Raw genomic sequence first — 23,340 nt, 5'->3', positions numbered from 1 at the left:
CCCTAATTTCAAGACTGAGTGGGCTAAATGAAGCCTGATACACTCATCTTACAAACCTCTAATCCCTGCACCCACAATTTCTTGAAAATAAAATGCATCAAACCATTTGCAGATTCCTCCAAATCCCTTAAGTGTCTTTTAGAGCTGACCACAACTGGGGGCTCCATTCCTTTTAAGCTAGAGTGGATTCTCCCAAAAGCACATCTCCCTAAATAAACGGGTGCTGTTATGAAAGCGATATTTTAAATGTTATTTTGCAGTTTTTAGGCTACTGAGAGGCAGGCCCATGATGGGATGGTGGAGCTCTTCATAGCAAAGATAACAATCTGAATACACTTGAAAAGACCATATTCCAGTCTTGGAGAAAGTCTATAGCGTTCATATTGCTACAACAAAACAGAAACTTAAGTCTAATATGTGCACTAGGGTTCAGACTAATGCGCACAACAATATGTTGGGTTGGCAACGGGTAGCGAAGGGTTTAGGGGGCAAAGGGAGAGGGTGTATGAAATTGAGGGGCATATGGATATGCATAGTGTGGGGGTAGTGGCATAGTGGGAATAGGTGTTCTGGAACAGGGCTTACAATACCGTTGGGATTTGTGTAGAAGCGAGGAAGGGCCTTGTGTGGATATAGGTGTAGAAGGGTATGTAGAAGTGGTCCATAGAGATGGCTAGCAGTTGATGAATGAGCATTGGTTTGCAGGGAGTCTTTGGTGGGTGTTTTTGAGAGACTATGTAAATGTTAGTTGTTGTAGATATTTCCTGGTTAATTTATAGTTACAGAAACAGGCAACATTTCAAGCCCTAGGCCTTAAAAGGTCCAAACAGGAAAGACATCCTTCTCCTCTCCGCCCTTTGCTTCTACACCTGAGCTGAGGTGTAATGGGAAGAGGGCTGGTGGTGAAGTCCTATGGCTCTCTCTCAGCCTCTTAGACTCACCTGCCGGCCAGCCTAGTGGTTGATCAAATAATTGCTGTTGGTGGTAGGTGTGTTCAGATGTCTAATACATAAATTGTGGCTGAGAGAACAGGTAGGGAGAGTGTAAAGGAAGAATAGGGGAAGGGCAGATGAGGAAGATAGGAAATGAATATTGAGACTGAAAATATAAAGTAGGTAGAGATGTGTATGGCAGTTATGGTATGAGCCTCTCAGTTTTGTGAGGGTAGTGCACCTGAGCCCACTAGTCCACCCTAATCTATCGAGATTTACTGATCTTCATAGTCATGTTAGCCATAGAACATCCTGTATAAGAGTAGCACCTATCATTCACTCATCAGCGGATCATACATCACTGGCTTGCATACCCTGTTAACCAGAAACAGTTGTGTAACCCTTTCAGCTTGGTTGACATGTATTTCATATGTGGTGTTTATCAACACTTAACAAGGCAAATACTTCAGATCTTGGATTAAACAGTAGCACCGATAATCTGATAAAGAAATTAATGTCTTTCCATACTACTACTTGATGCGCGGTAACTAGCCACACCTTCGAAAACTAATAGAGAATAAACAGCAAGACATAGCATTTGGTTGGGTGTCAGTACTATTAATTCATCTGTAATAATTTTTCATGCCTTTAAGAACTATGTAGAATGTATGGCACGGTATAACATTCAATTGGGTGTTAATACTACTTAATGCATAAGAGTTGCCCAGATCATTCACTATGTTGTGAGTTAAGAAAGCCTCCACCGACTATTAATCCCAGCCTAAATTCCATCTGACAAGAAACCCGCATTCATGTCTGTTTGCAGGAGGGTCACGTGCAGGTAAGAGTGGTGGGCCGGGGTGGGGGGCTCAACAGACGACAACGAGGGGAAACTAATTATTTATGTATATTTCCCTGGTCGTCTGTCGAGTCCCCGTCACGCCCCACAGCTCTTACCTGGATGAGACACTCCTGTATGTTTGGTTGTATCCTTAATGTGCATTGAGAAAAATCTGGAATGACTTTATTGAAATATGGCTTTGAGGACTTGAAAAAGTTATAAAATGATTTTCGTTAACCGCCTCTACTTGAGCACCATTGAGCCACCACCTAAACCTCACGGGTCGCCTCTCACCTTATGAATAAAACCTTGACTCTAGTTTTGACCATATTTATCTTTTGATCATTTCCATTGCAATAATGTGAAAAAGCGGCAAGTTTAAGCTGCGGCACGACTGTCATAAGATCTAATAACACCGTGTCATCCACATATAACGATGCAGACATAGATTACGACCCCAATTTAGGAGGAAAGGTCCTGACTTATCCTATCAGGGCATCCGCTATGTAAATTGAAAACAAGAGCACAGCCAAAATAGACCCTTGTCTTAACCATTTGGGATGCTGACCTTTTTTGGACAAGGCCCATCACCCCCAAGTTCCACTCTGGTCCATGAGCCCTCATGCAATTGGCCTATCAGCTTCAAAAGCCCCATTGGGCAGTTTCATCTGTCCCTCTTTTCCCAAAAAAGAGATCTATTTACAGTTTCAAACACAGTTGACCTTCATTCCTTCGTGGAGGTTGGCTTTGGCGGTGATGGGGTCCTTGGTGAGGGAGAGGATCAGTTGAGTGTCGTCGGCGTAGGAGATAATGTTGAGGTAGTGTTGTCGGGTGACGTGTGCGAGCGGGGCCATGTAAATGTTGAACCGTGTCGGCCTGAGGGAGGATCCCTGGGGTATGCCATAGATGATCTCAGAGGTTTTGGAACGGAATGGGGGGAGGCGGACGCTCTGGGTTCTGCCGGAGAGGAAGGAGGTGGTCCATTCCAGAGCCTTGTCTCGGATCCCTGCGGCGTGGAGGCGTGCGCGTAGTGTGTGGTGGCAGACTGTGTCGAAGGCGGCGGAGAGGTCTAGGAGGATGAGTGCTGCGGTCTCACTGATGTCCAGCAGGGTCCTGATGTCGTCGGTGACGGCGATGAGGGCAGTCTCGGTGCTGTGGTTGCTGCGGAACCCTGACTGGGAAGGGTCCAGGATTCTGTTTTCTTCGAGGTATCGGGTTAGCTGTCTGTTGACGATTTTCTGGATGACCTTGGCCAGGAAGGGGAGCAGAGCGATGGGCCGGAAGTTCTTGAGGTCTGTTGGGTCTGCCTTATGTTTTTTGAGTAGGGCGTTTATCTCGGCGTGTTTCCAGCTCTCTGGGAAGGTCGCGGTCTCAAGGGAGAAGTTGATGACGTTGCGTAGGTGGGGTGCGATGGAGCTGCTTGCTTTGTTGAAGACGTGGTGCGGGAATGGGTCTGACAGAGACCCGGAGTGGATTGTGCTCATGTTCTTGATGGTGTCATCGACGCTCACGCTGGCCCAGGCTAGCAGGGGATCGTGGTCGATGGTGTCAGGAGGGTCTGTTGTGTTGCTGTCTGTTGGGGCTGTCTGGGTGTTGAAGCTGTCGTGGATGTCTGCTATCTTGCGGTGGAAGAAGGTGGCGAGGGAGTCGCACAGGGTTTGCGACGTCGGGATGTCGTTGGTGATGGAGCTGGGGTTGGAACTGGGGTTGGAGAGTTCCTTCACGATGTTGAAGAGCTCCTTGCTATTGTGTGCGTTGTTGTTGAGGCGGTTTTTTAAGGAGATCCTCTTGGCCGCCCTGATGAGGTGGTGGGGGTTGCGGATGGCGTCCTTGTGTGCTGTGTGGCTGTCCAGAATTTGTTCACTGTGCCATTCCTTCTCTAGTTTCCGGCAGGCTTGCTTGGAGGCAAGGAGTTCTGGGGTGAACCAGCTGGCCCTCTTGCTGGTGTCTCTGTGGGGGGGTTTCTTCAGCGGGTCGAGGGTGTTGGCGCAGTCCTCGATCCAGTGTCTGAGGCTGTGGGCAGCTTCGTCGGTGTTGGAGGGTTCGGTGGGTGGGCTGAGAGTGAGGTTTGCATGTGGTTGGTCTTCGGTGATTTTGCTCCAGCAGCGGCGGGGGATCTGTTGGGTGCGGTGGTGGGTTTCTGGAAGGCGAAGTGGATGCAGCGGTGGTCGGTCCAGAGGAGTTTGGTGGTGTGGCTGGCGGAGACGTGCAGGCTTGAGGAGAAGACGGGGTCGATCGTGTGGCCGGCGGAGTGGGTGGGCGTTGTGACGAGTTGCTTCAGTCTGAGGTTGGCTAGGTTATCGATCAGGGTTGTGGAGTTGTTGTTGTTCTCAAGGTGAAAGTTCAGGTCTCCGAGGAGGATGTAAGTCGGTGGAGGTCAGGGCGTGCGTGCTGATGAAGTCGGCGATGGAGTCGCTGAACTGGGGACGGGGTCCGGGGGGTCGGTAGACAAGAGTGCCTCTGAGGGTGGAGTTAGGGTCTGTGTGGATCTGGAAGTGCATGTGTTGGGCGGTGCTGAGCGCGTCGTCGGTGCTAGTCGAGACCCTGATGCTATTCTTGTGGGCGATGGCAATTCCTCTTCCGACTCCGTTGGTGCGGTCTCTGCGGGTGATCTTGTAGCCGTCTGGGATGGCTATGGCGATGTCGGGTGCTGAGGAGTCGTTCAGCCAGGTCTCTGTCAGGAAGACGACGTCCAGGGATGTTGTGTTGAGCAGGTCCCAGAGCTCAACGGCGTGTTTGCGTGCGGAGAGGGTGTTCAGTAGTATGCATCGGAGGTGGTTGGGGTCTTTCTTGGCGGGTGGTTCGTCGGCTCTGAGGCTGGTGTAGCTGCAGTTCCGGCAGGTGAAGGGACCGTGTGTGCGTTTCGGGGCGGCCTTGAAGCAGGTTTTGGTCCGTCCGGAGTTGAGAGCGTGCAGTGTGCTGGCGTCTTAATGGCGGCGGTCGTCGTGGCGGGGGCCAGGTGTTCTGGCGCTGGGCACGGACGGGTGCAGATGGGCTTGCCTTAGTCGCGCCTTCAGCGGCCGGCATAAATGGGGAGGTGTGAGGGAGGAGCAGCTGGGAGGAGGGGGCAGTGAATGGGCAGTGGGCAGTCAGGGGGGCGGGGATGCGGGGGCGGTGAGGGACGATGAAGGGAACAGAAGGCAAAAAGGCACAAAAAACAAGGGAAAACGAGTGCCACAGAAGGCAAGAGGGCACAGAAATACAGGGAAAAAACAAACAAGTGTCACAGAAGGCAAAAAGGGCTCAAGAATACAGGGGCAGCTAAGACACAGAAGGCAAAAACGGGCGGAGAGGCACGGGGGCAGCGAGGGGTACAGAAGGAAAAACCAGGCTGAGAGACACAGGGACAGCGAGGTGAACAGAGGGAAGAAAATGGCCAGGGACCACGAACAGGCAGCGGGGGAAGACAGAACAACAGCAGTCACAGACACAACAATGAAATACAGGCAAAACAATAAAGCGCAAGATGAACAAACCTACGGCCTACCAATGGCCACCAGGGATGAGGCGCAGCTGGTAGCCTGCGGGTGGTGGAGGGCCACGAACTTCCTCAGCAGCAGCTGGGTCAGGGACACACAGGCGGTGCTGTGCGGAGGGGGAGCGACCTACCTGGTGGGGTCAAGGGTTATTCCCCTTTCCGGCTGAGGGCAAAGCTCTTGAGTGGTGACTTCCGGCTTTAGCCTGGTGACTCTGTTAAAGATCAGAAATACTTCACTTGGCTCCCCTAAGGCTTGGGCAGAGCCAGAGGGGTCTAGTCCGTTATTTGTACCTTCTTTGGCTGATGGCCCTGCCTCCATGAAGACGGCTTCAATATCACTTAGGACAAGAAAATTATCACGTATTGTTTCCTGACTGTACGGAAAGATCCTAGGATCCCCACCAGGGTACTCATGTCCGCTGTACAAGTTACGAAGCTCTTTGCATTGGGCTTATTCTCATCCCTGTTTAAATTTGCAGGTAAATTCTTCAATATAACCGATAAAATATCAAATATGTGATCTGAACTGTCATTGTTCTTTTCCGGTAAGGACAGAATGGATGGCAAAATACGTTCAATACTCTGCATGGGTGTGGAGAAGCATACATAATCTTCTGAGGTATTCACTAGAAGATTCAGCAATAGGTCGGGTGAAGCAGAGATTAGCCTGATCCAATGTTATAAGGCTGGGTGTACTCAAGAACAGGGCCATAGATTGTTTCTGCTGCTTTGGCGTTTCAGGCGGTGCTTCCCCCCTCCCATCTAAGGTCAGCGGCACCGGTTTAAATAGTGAGACCTCAGGGAGAGTATAATCCAAACTTAATGAGGGCTGAGATGCATAGAGGAGAGGTGAAACTTGAATATCCAATCCCCCTTACACTGAGCATAAAGAGGTCCATTCCCATAGAGAACGACAAACTGACCTGGCCATAGGTGGCGCTAGTAATTGAGGGCGTGGTGAAATGGGAGTAGCCAGCTGCACTACCACTTGTGGATTGGGGTGGCTGACCGCTTCCTTTGCCTCCTCCAGAGGTATTGACTGTGCAACACCTTTAATGGAGGGGTTATCATCAGGTAGTTTCTGAAAGACAGCAGGTATTGTGCCACTCCCTTTAAGTATGGCTAGATGGAGAGCTCTATTTCATAGCAGATTGGCTTGGTCCACTGTCTGGTGGTTAATGTCTGAACTGACCTCAGTTTTTTGGCCATCATCCTTTCCGGTTGTATGGGCTGCTGCTAGGAGAGTCGATGTTGAGCCGTGGACATGAGCCACTCTGGGAAATCAAGAGCCTACTTTTCCTCAAGTCAGTAACCCTGGAGACCGAAACACCTAACCGACAGTGGAAGCCTGATATTGAGAAGGCATGTTCCGCCCTATACCCCAAATTGGCTGGTATAGTGACTCCCTCGAAAGGTGCTCCAGACACTTCCCCGGCTTATGAGGCCCAAGACTCCACAGTTTCCAGCTCTCCTGGGTTCCTATGCACTCCCTTTGTCGCCTCTGGATGACTATGTGACTAAAATCACACCCAAATAAAGGCTGAATCCCTGTCCACAAGCTGCACCCAGGCTACCAGCAACCAGCCACCACAATACCGAGCCCCTGACCCCCTCCCACACCGGTGTAATGCCCACCCCTCTGTGGCCCCCTCCCACTGCAAGAACATCCCTCAACTCCCATCGCCTACACAATGAGAGGAGGGTGTCACCAGCGAACTCGCAAGTGGCGGGTGCACAGTATAGGGCTGCACCCACAGCCATGTCAGGAGAAGGAGGCGAGGATACAACGCAGGACATGGGATGCTCACCCGGACTGCTTCCATGGGCTTGGCAGGAACTGGCCCCACAGGTCAGCTGGGCCTCTGCCATGCTGCCTTACTCCTACAAGGCTTCCTGCGCTGCGACATCGGCTCCTCCTGGGTTCAGGTGACAATGCCCGGGGCTGCAGGTTTCCAACTTTTGAAACATACAAAAGATCCTTCAGAGAGCTAGTGCACCTCCTTGCTCCGGCAGCACGGCTCGCACCTAGGCCATACTCCTTGACTCGGTGCTTGATGCTCCACACTGCGTCCGCTCTCCTGCAAGTGGCAGGTGAACTGTACAGCGTGGTGGTAATGCTTCTTGAAAACCAAATCTGTATAGTTTCTTTATAAATTACAAAAGGGATATAGCATTTATGAAGTCAGGGGTGATATTGTTCCAATTTTGGTGCGAAGATAGGAAAGACCTTCCTTGAGTCCCTTTCCTTCTTGCATCTCTTTATTATTAGCATGGCAATGTTGTGGCTTCTCGTGCTGTCTGTCTCAGGTGGTTTGTTTCTTGGCCAGGTATGTTGGTATATCATTTCTAATAACTTTGTAGATGATGGAGCTGGTCTAGAATCGTCTTCTGGGAAAAAGATATATACATTGATCAGGAGGAGATCTGGTGAGGTGTTCCATTAATGACCCCACTCGCCACCATCATCTACGCCCATGGAATTAATATCATATCCTATGCTTACGACACCCAAATCAAACTCTCCCTCTCTGACAAGATGCCAAACACCGGAACTAATTACTCCACCTGCATGACCGAAGTCATCAGATGGATGAACACTGGCTGCCTGAAACTCAACACAGACAAGTCGGAAGTAGCAATCTTCAGCATAACCGGCCAAGTGAATGCAGTCTGTGTCTCCTGCTTCCACACACTCAGGATGCTCAAGAAGGTCTTGAAATGGTTCCCCCCATCACTCACAGAACCGTCACCCATGGCCTCATTACCAGCGAACTGGAACATGGCAACACACTATATGCAGGAATTAACGCTCAACTGACCCGTAGACTTTCCAGGCCATGGAAAACTCTGCCACCAGGTTCACTCTCAACCTTTCACTCCACCTTCACATCACCACACATCTCTAAAAAGCTCTACTGACTCCCAATGCATAAATGAACACTCTTCAAACTCCTCACGCACACATAAAAAGCCTTACACAACATTGGCCCCATGTGCCTCAACCGCAGCATAAACTACCAGACACCTCCACTCAGCCTGTCTCCTACTTACACATACCCCATGCAAACGCAGAACCAGATCCGGTGGTCGTGCCTTCTTCTACCTCGCTCCTAAAGCCTGGAAAGACCTGCCCCCACACATCAGAACCTCCTCTTTAGTTCTTGAATTTCGCAAGAAACTGAAGACCCATCCATTCACTTAGCCTCAATCCTTCCTTGGCTCATACAACTCCTGCTTCAGCGTCAGGACGCCCTCCCAGGTACATAGTGCGCCATACAGATACACATAACAAAACATAATGTGAGTTCTATGTTGAGGCTGTATCTAAGTTCTTTTTCAGTGTCAGCTTGGGGTTCATACAGCGCAGCTTTAGTCTGAGAAGCCAGTGGGGGCTTAAACTGTCCACTTGTGCGTGTAGTGGTGGGTGGTCAGCAATAAAGTGGATGCCTGTCCTATGATGGGATCTAATTTCATATTTGTGTTGAAGAAGTGATTGATGGTATAACATTTGTCGACAGATTGAGGCACTGGAGTTTTGGGAGATGATTTAGGCAGTGCTTGACAACTTACGAGAGTGTTTTACTTCTGTTGATGAAAAGCTGGTAGAAGGCAGTTTTGAATGTGGTGATGAGGGGTCTGTAGGTAGTGTGGAGGTACCAATATCCCTGAGGAGGGATGGATTCTCCTTGTCAAGTGGAATTGCTGGTGGGATTTGCTGTCTAATTATTACCCTGAGCCCCAGAGTGAAACTTACCATGTCTGTAAGTTATCATAAAATTGATGTGTGTGTGGTATATGGGAGGGGGTACATATTTATATGCAGTATATAAGTGGAGGTGTGTAATATGTTAATTATTATCAGCGTGTGAAAGGGGCTTGATTCACGAGAGATGAAGCATGCTAGCTCATCCCTCAACGATGGTAATAAATATTAGGATGCATGTGTGGTTTATGTCCTGTTGTTGTCAGTCTAAATAGAAGTATTAGGATAACCAGTATATAATGGGTTAAATTGTGTTCCATTTGTGCAGTGAGGTATAATCATATGAACTAGACCTTGGGAATATGGCCCTGAATGTTTTCTTCTATAAAGTAATTCTTCAATGTAATTTGAGGCACTAAGCAATGTTTTCCTAAATTTGTTAGGCTGTATTGTGTCAATACCATGGAATTTGACGTTTGAGCAGTTGTAAGAAATGTGTGAAACTGGGTTTTTCAGTAAGAACATGGCCTAAATAAATCAATAAATAATACTAAGTGGGTACATTTGTAGCATAGTCCTATGTTGACATTGAGGGATTCATAATTTTCACCTGAACCACGAAATACCAATCTAGGACCAAATACAAGTTTCCTGTTATGTATTTATTTTATATTCGATGTTTATTTTGGTACAGTTATCAATAAAAATTATTTGTTTTCCCAATAAGAGACTGTCCACTGAAAGCAGTATGTGAAGAGGGGGCAATTAAACAAGCATTAGTCAAAGTTAATAGGTCTCGGCCTCGTCAAGCAGGGAAGGCGGAAATGAAGAGCACATTTGAGAGACAGACTGAGACGAGAGAAACGAGGAGAGAGCTAAGAAATTTGCATTTTGATGGAGTGCTGAAAGTAAAACAAAAAGAGTCCCCTCAAGTAAGCACTGGAAGGATACAACTCATCCAATCAGAACCCTAAGGGGTCGAAATGCTCCTGAGTGGGATAAACACAAGATTGGCGAGGAAAGCCATCCGAACAGATGCACATAACCGAGACTGGCAGCAAAGCCATCCAATAATGAGCAAAGGGCTGACCCAAAGCACACCATTGGCAACAATAGCTCTGCCTACATTCAGCTAACTGTGTCTGTGGCTGATAGCTAATGAAGGGCAATTACTAAGTTGTTTAGAGTAGTTTTGGGCTGCAAGCTTCTAAATGCACTCATGCTTCGAACTTAATTAGCTCGGGAAGGGGGAAGGAAATCAGACTGAGACTAAACTTCCCATTGTTTGAAATCGTGTATTTCGCAAGAATTATGTTGCCTGTTAAATAACATCGTATCCCTGAGAAGTGTGCGTTTTGAAACCTATGTTTTTGCATAATAAAAACATCGATCATCTTATACACACATCCCTTTCTATAAAATAGAAATATTATTATATTTGTGTTTTAAAAAGGCAACGAATTAAAATATCCACCTTATTTAGTTTTAAGACGCAAAATAACCTCTGGTGTGCTATGTAAATTTTCTCTACTCTTAATTGTGACTGCCTTATTCCTGTGTAGAACCCTTTCAGGAAATGGGTAGACTGTGCCAGGGCGGAGGTACAATTCTCTTCATAATTTGGCAGCATGATGTGAGAAGAGAAGATGAAGCAATGAGTGACAATTTTCTATGTATGCTAATGTATCTGTTATGTGAATTGGTGTGGGCAAACATTGAGCAATGTTCTCTTAATGAAAGTGCTGCCGGGGGAGGAAGTATAGTTTCTGGGGTATTTTTCAGTTACACCACAAAGATGAAAGGAACCAGTGAATGGCATTTGTGGGATTCAGACAAACTTTATTTATGGACCTTTACCTGTGGTATGAGCAATAGCCATAAAGCACTGAGTAAAGATTGTGCACAGGCCTCGGTGTACCAAAGTCACAAATCTTTCTTTCATGAGTAGTTGTGACTTGCATCTATACATCCAGGAGTAAGCCAAGAATAAGACAAGAAAACATATGGTGACTCTGGCCCAGTATTTTACTGTGCGTCCTACTTATAACTGCCCTTGCTGCCGCCAGATGCATAGTACTTGTCGTATTTCACCCGGCTGTGTGATACATGCTTTGTGTCTGATAGTCAAGGTGGGTACATTCTCCTTTATGCTAGCATCTCTGGTTTCCCTCTACAGAAGGGATCAAAATGATGGGGGTTAAGACCTGGCGGTATTGTCCCCTGAGGTGTGCTTACAAGCAAACCCAGTGGCTAGCTGTTTCAGCAAAGTTACTATGCCTAAAAGGTACTTAAAACAAATATATAACCACTCCTGGAAAGCAGCGAAACCAGCTCGAGGCCAACACATATATGGGGATTCTAGATGCTGTGTTTGTGTATTTTTTCACATGGGTACTTAAGCCAGTAAGTTTGAGGCTCAAACATGTAGCGGTGAGACATGATGAACCTCCTGCTTCAAAGAAGCCACTTCACCAATAATTGTCAGGCAATATAAAGGCCAAAGATTTATGAAAGAATAAAGGTAAATTGTCTTGCATTCTATTAGTTAAATAATCAGTGCTTACATTCCTATGCCTATCCATGCATGAACTCTTTACTGAACTACTTCCCTGTCAGAGGTATCACTTCTGGGAAATAGTTCTTCTGCGTTAGAGGTCACTTCCAGGATATATCCGTTAAGGCATGGTTCACTTCTATGACCACCCTTTACTGAGTTAACAAGTCAGCTCTAAATTGATTAATGTGCTTCAACAGTCTCCTTTTGGTGCTAGCACCAGGTTTGGCAGTTAGGTTTTCTTTGTTACTATAGGTGAAGTTTAGTACTTATTTCATTAGAATTGCCCTGTTATTCCTCACGTCTCTGCAGATAGCCCACCACTACCTTTCATAAACCCGACTTGTGTCATCTGTGTCATGTCACTCAAACCCTTTGTACTTCGAGCTCGTAGGTCTCCGTGATGAGGGGACAATATCTTCATCTTAATTGTAAGATATCCGTGGGTATTGCGACCCAGGCGTGCACATGTTGAAAGAGGATTGTCTGCAACAGTAGAGACCCCAATAACAAAGCCCGAAAACTTGGCAGAAATGGCAACTACATAAGATATTTGGGACAGCCGCCAGATCATGGTCTACCACCTTACCCTTTCCTGCAAACTGCCGTATGGCCACCCAGATCTTGCAAGCTGCGCTTTACAAATGCCAAATTAATAGATGGGCACATTTCTTGCAGATAGGGCGTATATCTTTCTTGCAGCTTCAGCCGCTGTCCTGTTGTACTCACCTCCTGGGAAACTGATCGTGTGATGCGATCGCAGACTGTGCAAGCGTGAGCCTCCTTATTCCCTCCAGTGCCTGACACACATATGGGTACCCCGCTCAATTCATTTGCTTTGTAGGAAGTGCTTGACCATAGCTGCCAAGGTTTCAGATTGCTTATGTGTGACATTTCCATAATTTCAGTGTAAGTATGAGTGACATTCAACGACTATGAGTGACACTTTCTTGAGATCAAAATCAAGCAATGAAAACGAGGGAACATATAAATATTAGAAATTACACTCGTTTGAGCAACGAGAAACTCTAAAAAGATCTTAAAACTGCTGCAAAGCACCAGGGAACTAAGGACACCGCAGGATGGATTGGGTGTGCGTGCCAACCTTGAAAGACCTCTCACATTAGTTTCCTTTTTCTATTCACACACTTTTATTAGTAATGTGACTGGTAGCGCCCCCTCTCAGTCCTGGATGAAATCATACTCATAACCATTCACATCAGGTGTTTGACATCATGATGAATAAACCAACTACGTGTGTGCGGACAATAAATTAGTGTGACAAACGATCAATTTATCCAAAAAAAGTGTGCATCCCTATCCTAACCAGCATTGGTAATGCATCGGTTTCGCCTAAGTGATTACTAGGCTGTTTTTTCTTGTAAGTTGTAGCTTAGTATTGCACAACTTCTCACCAAGCTACAATATACAACATAAAACAGCTTATTGTTTTTCACAAGGTGAAACTGATGCATTACCAATGCTTGTTGATGAGAGATGCAGCTCACTTAGTTTCTCCAAATGTAACATACATTTTTGCAACAGTGTGCAACTTTTCTTTTCTTTTTTTTTTGTTGCTATTTTGCTCAAACCTAGTTCCAAGGTCCGGACTAGATGCATCCTGTGGGTACTGGTATTAAGGCTACCTCATTGGCTTGGACCATCTGCCCCTGGTTCTAGTGCCTGCCGCGGATGCTGCTAGTGGTCACGCTCATGTTGCTGGTGGTGAGATGCTAGATTGGGGTTATTTTGTTTTTTTAAAACTTACTGACAAGGAGTCATAAATCCTAAAACCACAAAAGAGGCCACTTCCACTGCCAGTAATCTGGTGCTGAAGGGGAATTAAACTGCTGAAGATCCCAGGTGTGTCAGAAGAAATAGGAGGTATTTCGCTTGAGCGCTGCTGCAAGTGGGAGCAGAGCGCAGAAGCGAGGGGGGAGGCAGAGCCAGCAAAGGTCACTCATTTCGTATCACTGTAAAGTCCACGTGGTCTTTCTGATCCCAGAAGAGGGTTTGCGGGGCCCCAAGGAGACCTCTTACTAAGCTGATGTATCTGGAGCTATAATATTAGAGGAGAACTTCCCTAGCTCGTTCATAGTGACCATGCATGCAAATGTACCGTTCATGTGTGTTTGTATTGCTATGACACACATCTAGCAGGGAACCATTGTGGAATGTGGTCATAACAGGGACAGAAGTAAGGGAGAGGTAGGGCACCATCGGCAAATAACTATTCAGCGGAGGCCGGAATACCCTGGGGCTAGCATTACCGTTGAGCACTTTAGTCTGACTTATGAAAACATGCATAACTTACGACTCTCTTAAGTTACACCACGGCTCTTGTTAAGTTATGACTGCTGGGTGTTCACTAGCGTTCCCTTTCGAAACATGTGGAACATGCGACTGCCTTAAGACACAATTCTACAATTAAGGAATGTACTATAAAAAAAAGGCGCCTATGACTGTTTTCGTAGCACTAAGTTTGCTTATTTTGTAGAAATGTAAGAAATATGCCCATTTAAGAAATGTCCAGAGTTTTAAATGAAGTGTAGAAATGCTATCTTTTTTCACTTAAAAAAACTTCTTTTCTCCAGCTTGCCCTTCTTGCCCCTCACCCCTGTGAGCCCTGGGGTGATGGTTACTCCTGCCTCAGTTTTCACACCAGCTTCATCTGGGCCTTCAAACTGCAACTTAGTCCTGACTGGATGTGTATCACACTCATATGAGATTTCTCAACCACAGTCTTACTGAGCAAAACATAAGTTACTCCTGTTTACAGGTGTCAGTAAATACAGTGTCTGCATTCTCTGACGATCCGGTTTCTGCGTGGTAAGATGGCTCAGTGAGTTTAGGCTCTCACAAGCATCACTGAGTCGGGCCTACCTTCCGTACTTCCTCAGGAGGTTGAATTGACAGAAAATATAGATGTGTGGTATGAAGCAGCAAATAAAAGAAAAGGTATTATTATCGGTGACTCCAATGTCAAACTCCAATCGTCTTTATCGTTAGTCTGTAAACCAAATGGCCTATTTCTTGGCAACTGACTGGCACCTGAGAGGAACTAACACTGGGAGGCGCCGCAGCTGCATAATCGCGTGCAGCCATTTGCATTTGTGTCCTGTTAAAATACAGGCTGGTACTTACTTGGGCCGGAGGACCGTGCGGGTGGTGCTCCAATAATTGCAGGCTATTCACAGTCTGTGTGTGCAAGGCAGGCCATGGCAATTTGGATTTGCCACCCGGCCCCCCTCCACTGATAGTCACAAGAATGATACAAATGTAGCGCTAAGCAGGGTATGTGAGCCTGCCAGCAGCCTTGGCCCAAGCCAAAACGCGGAGCAGCGCGCGCACGCCATGGGCTGCGCGCTCCCATACTTAACAGTTAGGCAGCACTTCAGTGAAGCTGAGAGTCAGACACGGCATATGCTTTGCAATGCATTTAGTGCGGTAATGCGGAGTACCACACTGAAATGCGTTAGTCTAACGCCTGATGCGTAGTACTTGGCAGGACTGTTTGACACATGCATGGCTGATGAAGTTCCTTTCTTATTGGGCTTCGCAGTGTGTAGGATCAGGGCCGGCTTTAGCACTGGTGGCACCTGGTGCGTCAAGTCTTTCTCGGCACCCCCCCCCCCCCCCATAACCTGCTCCTCAGAATCCCTCACTACTACCTGGCAAAGGTGCCCCCCATTTCGCCATTGCACCTCTCTCACATACATTTCATTTGTTTTAATGCACTGGTAAAAGTTGGCTTTACTAATCCACTCAGCTACCCACATACAATATACAGATCTGTTCTTTGCAGCAAGCATATTAATCCTCTGTACTACTTTATGACGAGCCAAAACGGCCACTAGACAAAACTTAGATCTCTCTCTCTAGCAGGGACATTAATTAGAAGAGTTATCTTGACATTTGTATTGCTCCCTGAAAGCTAGACACAGAAGAAACTCTGCAGCAGGTGCTTTTAAATTGTAAGTTATTGCTAAACACAGCACCCTTCATGAGTCAGTGCCCCCTCCAGGTCAGCGCCCAGTGCAGCTGCACCAGTCACACCGCCCTAAAGCTGGCCCTGCACAGGAAAGTGCAAGTGAGATTTAAGTATTTGGTCACTAGGGGAAAATGTCCTACATGATTAACACAGAAGGGACAGATGAGTGACCCACAGACATAGACTGGACACAGATCGACAGGGTAAAATCTGAAAACAGAGTCCTACAAGGAGTGGAAAAGGAGCAATTAAAAGCAACGTACTGGCTGTAACTAACCAAGGAATAAGCTCAGTAGTGTCCACAAAGGGGTAACAGAGGAGTAACCCACAAACATCAACTGGATACAGCTCTGTTGCATGTATTTATTGCGAGACATGTACGTCACCTGAACTGGTTTAACATTGTAAACTCCACATATGATACATTCAAAGCTTAGGGTTCTACTGTTGAATGTGCCACTCTGTTGTGCAAGTCATTTGTCTGCCACTGCTCGCCCCCTCATGAAAGAGCCTCTCAGTGGAGCAAATCACGGGTGCATCTCTGCTGCTCCCATCTTCAGCCTAGAGCAGGCTGCCATAGGCGACAAAGGCTTTTTCCTAACATGTTCTAGAATTAACCTTAAGGACAGGGTCTGTTCATACCAAACAAAATACATTGGTGAGCCGTATGTTGTACAAGGTTGCTCTATAGAGTCGACATAGATATAATAGGTCACTACCATGCATCCATTACAATACGCCCCCCCCCCCCCCGAAGGATGTCATGCTTCGTCATGGGGCGGTGCTCCTCGTCCGACCGGTACTGCAATGCCCTAAGGGTCACTTTGTCGGAGATCTTTTGGTGATCTAGCCGTCTGGTGTGTGTGGGTCAGTGCTCAGTGAATAGCGAAGATTAAAAATGACCTGTGGATTGGCTCATTAAGTGTCGAAATGTCATCATCAACGGGGGGTTTCCTTATGGATATCGACTTTTACATGGATTTAACAGGCCTCAACTGTCGACACATAAGTGAGAGGAGTAGCTACCAGGCATCTAATGGATACAAACAGACACAACATGCACTTGATGAAGTCAGCAAGTGATCTGGTAGCAGCAACATCGCATACCCTGCCAGGGGAGTTTGCGTCAGGTGGACACATTTATCAAAAGGGTTGTGCAAGAATCACCTGAGCCAACCTCTTGGGTGGTCTTACCTCATTGTGTACTCCATAAGCGCAAGGTTGTTATTCTTACTGGGTAAAATCATTTATTAAATGTTGTTGGGCTGTTTGTGTTAATATTAGGCCTAAACCTCCTACTTGTGTTATTTTCCACATTAGTTACTCTTTTCCTTTGCAGAGTCTGCAAGTTTTCGTTTTGCAGTGTCTTGCATGTGCTTCCATGACCTCAAGACCATGGCTGTCTGTAGCCAGTGCACTCCAGTGAGTTGTCACTCTGCCATGCTTGAGTGGCCTCTACAGAGCATCTACCATGGCTTCCTGTAATCAGAGCATTCATGTGGCTCCATGCCTGTGGATTTTTCTCCTGTCATTGCGGAGTGGAATCCAGTGATCACTCAACATGGCTCACTATAACAAGTACATTCCTTTGGGTCACTGCTCTATTGCTCTTTATGGACTCAGTAGAGCATTTGCCTCATATGCATGACTCCTTTTGGAGAATCAAGTCTAATATTATAGATCAGCTGAAACTGTAATACCTTCTGCAGTCTGAGATGCCCCTGCTTCCAGAGGGAAATGCCAAAATTGCTAACATCAAGCCAACTCACATCAAGTAGTTATTTATTACGTAACTTAGTAGCACTTGCACTAGATCTTTATTCTGCTGCTCAGAGTACACAGATTCTGCTTAAGTGTGTGTTACTAATATAACACAGATCTACTGAATCCTCTTGTATGAAACATACGGTTGTCTGGTATTGATTATAAGGAGTTCCCAGCGTAAAACAATTCCAACAAACATCGTTTGCTTCATGGTTTTTGGGATTGACAGTCTCCTGCATGGATAATCCGAGCTATACTCCTTTAACCTGATCCTTTTTAAGTCTTGCCAACAAACAGCATAGCTCTCACTTGCCGAAGACCTTTTGTCTAGTTTGCAATTGATAGAATGGGCTCTACATCAGCCGCTTGCTTATGATTGAATGGCTTCTAGTGTGTGCATGAACTTTTCCTCGTGCTCAGTGGCCATCTTCCAATGGTTTTGCCAAGCTGTGAATACCTCATTGAAAAGCGGCTGCCTGTGCATGTATGTACATGCGCAATGAAGCAACGTGCCATTCTTTGGAGTATTTTCTGTTACACTTTGCCAAGACATAATCAAAAAGGGCCACTTGTGCATTCGAAAGTGGCTGCCTATGTATGGAGACGCATTTACGGCCATCTTCAAAAGCTTTTGACGAAGCAGTCAAGCAAGCATCAAGAAAGCCAAAATGTCTATCCCCAAATATTAAAGACAATACCTCTTCACTTTTCTTGTTTCAGTTGATACTGTTTTTCTCTCGAGTGAACTCAAAAATCATGAGTCCACTGATGGTGCTTCTGTTTACTAGACTGAGACCCAAGAGTTAGTATTTAAGGTCAAGGAGGTTTCAGAGTGCACGGTCTTCTGCCCGCTCTACCCAGGCTAAAAGAGACTGATGTTGGTGGCACCATAATTAATGTGAGGCTACTTTACCTTTAAGGACATGTATGTAGGGCTTATGTTCAAAGCTGCGTATGCCTGTCGTTGAGTGTGAAGTCTGTGTTCGAGTTCCTTCAAAAAAGTGACCTGCATTGGGCAAGGATGCCCAGGGTCTATTTCAACGTGTTAGCCTGCATATTCCAATTTCGCCTGCATATTCCAATTTCGCCTGCATATTCCAATTTCGCCTGCATATTCCAATTTCGCCTGCATATTCCAATTTCGCCTGCATATTCCAATTTCGCCTGCATATTCCAATTTCTTTCTTGTATGCTCAAAGAACGTTGCTCTTTTTGGTGTAGAAGATCTCAGGATGCCATTGTTAAACAACTCTAATTATCCCTGTTGGAGCCAGCAATCTCTGACTTCACAGGGACTCCAGGAAAAGGGTCTCATAGTAGATAGTTTGAATGTTTAAATCATGCCCTCACTGTACCATGGATTCGTAGTAGCAGCAACTTGTAGGACATCCTCTTCCATCATAGCCTCTATGATTGGGATTTTAGTCTAAACTACTAAAATGGAGCATTCCCTTTCTTGATCTTCTTCCTCTTTTAGTCTAAACTACTAAAATGGAGCATTCCCTTTCTTGATCTTCTTCCTCAAGCATTTATAAATTGTTGGGTTTTGTGCCTGATGCTGAAGTTAGTATGTTTAATTGATATCATAATTTCAAACCTGGGGTCCAACTTAGAACTGGCTGGGTAGGAACGAGAGAGCCTCCAGTTTTTGAAAGAAGTGATAATTTATATGTGGGAGGTTTGTCTGCCATTCAACAATCCGCTCATGGAATTATCTCCAGCATCGGGATGGTGAGACGGAGGCAGTTCTACTAGTGGATCTTCCAGCAGCAGATAATCTCCCAAAGAAGGGTTCACCACTGCCCACACAAATGAGAATTAAACATTTCCAGCCAGCTCTAAATCAGACCCTTTATATAAACATTATTATCTGAGTTCAAAAGCCATGGCACTGACAGAGTGTACTTAACAGTAGCTTGACAGAGGGAGAGCTAGAGCCTGAGTAGAGTAAACAGCTTTTCAGCATTGGGGAGAATGTGTAAGATGTTTAGGACAGAGAGTAGATGTTTGCAGAGAGTTTTCCTGAGCCTGTGACAAAGCATATCTGATGGTGATCTACTGTGCTTGATGCTCACTTGTCACATATTTTGTTTCATCTCTTGCAGCTTCACCACCCGTGGAAACTGATTACCAGGACCTGGATGCGGACAATAGTGAATCTCACGGAGGAGCAGCTGAGGACTATGATGGTGCCACCCCGCAAAAGGTGCATGTCCCACAATGAGCAAAATGGTTCTGCCGCAATACTTTAAACAACTATGAAAGACTTTGATTCCCGAGGCACATTTTCCATGTCTTGATGTCTTCAATGGACTCCCTTTCTCGTGGGGCACACCTAATGGATACTTTGTTCTATTTGTATCTTTAATAAACTGACTTTAGTAAAGGTGTGGAGATAAGAAGAAAACAAACTAACTAAACTATTCCTGCTACATGCCGAGACATGGACCCAGCACCCACACGGGTTTTAGAAGAGAGATGTCACCCGCACATTATCTACTGGAACTCAAACATAGCACAAAAATATTTGTTCCCAAAGACAGCCGTAGTTGATATTGTGCATTGATCGACCCGGATACTCCCTATCACGAAGTCACTGGAACAAAGTTCTGGACATAGTTGGACAAACTGGATTTCACTTATGAACTACTATTGTTGATACAGCGTTTGAACACAGCAAAGTGGACATGTTTCCATTCATTCAGAACTGACAACTTCACGAAAAAGATTGTCCCAGCAGGGTCAAACTGAAATTTCTACACACCCTTGTTTTAGTTTACACACATGTATATTTAATTTGCATAACATTTCAAAACATTGTATTTATTCTTGCCTTCAACGTGTCAGGATGGCATCTCCGTATTGTACTATGCTGAAGACACAGCCCTGCTCATCTACAAGGTAGTTGGGCTCTAATGCGCCTTTCCTGCATTAACTATTGTGCCATGAACATTGTTCAGATTTTATCACCCAAAATAACAAAGGTCGTGATATTTGTTAACTCTTGCAAGCTGTAGTACTGGTAGTTTGTTATTATACTGTTAGGGAGTCCTTGTTTTTTCAACCAACAAATATGCTATTAAAATGGTAGTCAATGGATAGAACAGAGATAGCCTCTTGTACGGTGGCTCATCATTTATGCCTTTCCATAGGCCAGGGCCATACTACTCTCTTAGTCCTGCTAGACCTGACAGCCGCCTTTGACACCCTATCCCCCTCGATTCTAACAGCTCGTCCTAGGGAGATAGGGGTGGAAGGTTCGGCCTTGAGCCTTTTGGCCTCCTTCCTTGATCAGAGGGAACAGAGGGTCAAATTGGGCGAGTTTCTATCTCCATCCCTGCCGGTACAATGTGGGGTCCCACAGGGGTCGGCTCTTAGTCCGACCCTTTTTAACATTTATGTGGCCCCACTTGCCAGGTTAATAAGATCTTACGGGATGGAGGTGGTTTCTTACGCTGATGACACCCAGATCATGGTGTCCCTCTCACACTCGGACAATTCCTCCACTCTCAGCTTTAGGAATTGCATGGAGGCAGTTTCTCAGTGGATGATCTATAACTCACTGAAGCTGAATGGGGAAAAATCCGAGGTTCTTGTCTTTGGTGGTAAGACGGACATCTGGACTTCTGAGTGGTGGCCTCCTACTCTGGGAGTATGTCCTATTCCTACGTACTCGGCCCGGAATCTAGGAGTTCTGATTGACCCCTTTCTTTCTATGGCTCAGCAGGTAAATAGGACGGTTGTCACCTGTTGGGGCATCATTAATATTCTTAGGAAAATAAAAACTACCTAGCCCCACAGGCTCGCAAACAAATTGTGGTTGCACTGGTTGCCTCACGGCTTGACTATTGCAATGCCCTTTATTCTGGTATAGATAAAGGTCTTGTGCAACGCCTGCAAACCGCCCAGAACGCGGCAGCAAAATTCGTGCTTGATGCCCCGAGGCTTTCCTCGGCTACAGCAGCTAGGAAGAGTCTGCATTGGCTTCCGATTTATGCCAGGATTACTTTTAAGACCCGATGTCTGACCTATGGGGCATTATCCGGTCTTGGAGCTGGGGGTGTTAGGGACCTGTTGGCACCTTATGCCCCCTTTAGAAATCTTCGCTCCTCTAGAAAGAGCTTGCTATCAGTTCCTCCTTTCAGGAGAGTCAAGTGGGGAGGAAGGGCTTTCTCCTCTCTAGCCCCCAAGTTGTGGAACGCCCTCCCTACTGAAATTAAAACCCAACAATCTGTCTCTCTTTTCAGGAAGGCATTAAAGACTTGGCTTTTTGTCAAGGCATATCCGTGATTTTGGTTCTGTGTCTATTTGATTTTACTTTGTTAGGCGCCTTGATGCCTTTGGGCTTAGTCTGCGCGTTATAAATCTCTCTTCATTCATAGAGCTTTAAACACCAAGGATGCTCACGCCAAGGTTTATACTGCCCCGTTGTTTCTAGACAGTGCAACCAACCTAGGTCAAGTTGAGGCTGAGAGAAGGAGAAGAGCCAGACTCGGCGATACAAAGTCACTTATTCCGTTTAGGGATATACTGCAGCCAGGAATGATGGATTAGATGGCTCCTTAAGAGTTGGCAAATTGAGAATCCAAATTGATAATGGACCCGTGACGACAAACTAGTCACTGTTGGATAAATTAAGCGTTGGTGTGCTAGCTGACCATTCATTCTAGGGAAAATTGAGTTGTCCACCAAGCAAATTGAGCGGCAAAAGACAGGATTTAAACACCCTAATGAGGAAAACCCCATGTGCCAAGTCTGAATAACTTTTGGGCAGTGCTTTAAATGCAAATATAGAAGTGCAGGTACTCTCTATTTAGAGTGCCTGTGTGTTCCTAAGAAGTGCTGGTGGGACTCTCCTATGAAATGTGTTGCAGGAGTGCTGAGAAGTGCAAGTATTCTCACTCTCAAGTTAAAGAAGTGCAGGTACTCAGTAACGGACAGTATCTGCCCGTTTAAAGCACTGTTTGTGGGTCTGAAAGCAAGGGTCCCAAATCTAACTATTTTGAAGGCTTATAGTATATGTTGGAGGTGTGTGTATATATATATATGATGTGAACAAGGCAGGTGTGCCGAAACGCGTCAGCATAAGAAGAATAAAACCTAAGCTGGATGGCTAAAGCATCTCCTGTGTCGGTGTCAGATTGTATCTGAGTCAGGTTTTGGTTGTAATATATATATATATATATATATATATATATATATATATATATATATATATATATATATATATACACACACACACACACACAATTAGTTCAGTGAAATGAGTGCACATATTTGTATTTTTTGTATCTTTTGTATATATTTTTCATTAAACATGTATTATTATTATTATTAAAGTGGGTCACCAACATCGAGCTATTGGTTTCATATTTAATTTCACCATTGGTACCTACTAAAGGTTATAAGACCTATCAAAAAAATAAAACTAAAAATATAAATTGAATGTGTCCTTATGTAATGCAACTGGTGCTATGTAAAGCGGTCTGATACCCGATTCGGGTCAAGTTTGTGCTGTATAAAACTCTGTAAAATAAAAAAAAAAGACCAACTCTGAGCACACAACATAGTTCACTAGCCTGATATCAGGAGACAGCAGCGCCACCTGTGCGACAGGGACTCCAGGTTGAGGCACCCTAGTGTTTCAGCAGCAGGACCCAACAGTAGGGCCACCATATCAATAAGATGGACGTCTTGTGTATAATAAACCAAATAGGTATATTGCATGATTCCTATTCACAGTTATTATTATCCAGCTCAGTTATACTCTACCCCAGATGGGTAGATGCATGGTCTACAATGAGAGATTAAAATCGGAGTCCTTCAAATGGCACAGATTATTGGCATGGGCTGTCGACACTATTGAACTGATTAACCAGATATCTTACCTTAGAGGGTTTTGTCTTTCTGGACACTCTACCTAATGCTGATTTGGCTTTATACAATCCAGAATAAAATGTAAATGTAAACATATAGCATGGCAGGGTTATCCTTACCTCATGGATCTGAACTTGTTAGAGGCCAGGTTCTAATGTCTTGGGCAGTGGCCTTGACTGGATCACTAATGTGCCCTATAT

At 45.6% G+C, this 23,340-nt stretch overlaps 1 protein-coding gene across 5 annotated transcripts in view; it reads left to right on the top strand.

The window, feature by feature from the left end:
• Nucleotides 1-22,384, top strand: part of LOC146830728 (uncharacterized) — a 435,729-nt gene extending 413,345 nt beyond the window's left edge. For all 5 annotated transcript variants that reach the window (XR_014961478.1, XR_014961480.1, XR_014961479.1 and 2 more), the window contains one exon: nt 19,369-22,384. The gene's annotated coding sequence lies outside the window, so the exon portion shown is untranslated. The remainder of the gene's footprint in view (nt 1-19,368) is intronic.
• Nucleotides 22,385-23,340: the final 956 nt, after the last annotated feature.

Source organism: Triturus cristatus, chromosome 5_1 (assembly GCF_964204655.1).
Source record: "Triturus cristatus chromosome 5_1, aTriCri1.1, whole genome shotgun sequence".
NCBI classification, from domain to species: domain Eukaryota; kingdom Metazoa; phylum Chordata; class Amphibia; order Caudata; family Salamandridae; genus Triturus; species Triturus cristatus.
Note: the sequence above shows the minus strand (reverse complement) of the source record. Positions and strands in the feature narration are given on the sequence as shown.